Genomic DNA, 1,051 nt, shown 5'->3' with positions numbered 1-1,051 from the left:
CGAACTGGCTTTTGAAACACCGAGATCCGCTTCCCCCCTTGAGGAGCATATGTGAGCTTCTATTTCGGTTCATTGTACGAGTTGTGACACTTTGGTATATCAGATAGATTGATATTTTGAGTATGACGCTACGAGCTGCTGCTCGGCTCCGAATGTTACAAGGAATAGACGACAGTCAATTGACTGGTGGGACACAGGCGGGGTTCGACACCTGGCATTTTGCTCTCAGTCGAGAGAGAGGAGAGGAGGGAGAGAGAGCAATGTTATGACAAGTGAGTGGTTTGCTGCGCGAGGAGTTGATGAGGAGATATAAGACTAGAGTTAAAGACGTTTTTACGATGGCTCGCCGTTGAAAGAGAGAGAGAAGTCATACAATAGATAACGCGTATAAAGAGATAATTGGAGCTAAATAACAAAGGTTAGTTGTATGGAATTATAATGAATTGATAATGAAATTGATAGTGAATGACGAAGCAAAGACATAATATAATAAGACAGATATTGAACTGAAAAGATGGGCGTCAAACATTATAAGTTAGCCAAAGAGGCAGGCCATAGCACAAGTGTCAACTGTTACTGAGAGCATTGAGAAGCGTAAGAAGAGACGCGGTCAGGCGCCCCTCCAGCCCGGTCAAATCGTAGACTGGTGAATGTGGATGCGCACGAAGTGGGCTCACAATCTAACGATAGTCCGAGGACATGTGATCTCAATGATCATCGATGCTGTCGGCGTGTATGTGTGCCTGTCGTCTCGTCATGACTCATGATCATCATCCTCATCGTAATCACCACTATCTTGGTATCTCCTATTCCCATCCAGCCGTCTCTCTCATCTCTATTCCTCACCTTCTCTTCGCCTCTCTTTCTCTGGATCTATCTCTCTCTCCTCTCTCTTTTCTCTCTCTCTTCCTCTCCCATCTCTTTATCTTGTCTATCTCTCTCTCATCGCGCGCTATCTCTCTCTCTCTCTCCCTCTCTCTTTCTCTCTCTCTCTCTCTCTCTCTCCTCTTTCTCTCTCTCTCTCTCTCTCTCTTTCTACCCCTTTTCTCAC

General features: G+C 45.4%; 1 protein-coding gene across 1 annotated transcript in view; it reads left to right on the top strand.

Annotated features, from left to right (window-relative positions):
• The window catches only part of LOC106809764 (solute carrier family 23 member 2-like), a 33,919-nt gene that overhangs the window by 17,022 nt on the left and 15,846 nt on the right, over positions 1 to 1,051 (top strand).

The sequence above is a fragment of the Priapulus caudatus genome, unplaced genomic scaffold (assembly GCF_000485595.1).
Source record: "Priapulus caudatus unplaced genomic scaffold, Priapulus_caudatus-5.0.1 Scaffold382, whole genome shotgun sequence".
NCBI lineage: Eukaryota > Metazoa > Priapulida > Priapulimorpha > Priapulimorphida > Priapulidae > Priapulus > Priapulus caudatus.
The sequence above is the reverse complement of the archived record's forward strand: the minus strand, read 5'-3'. Positions and strand labels throughout refer to the sequence as shown.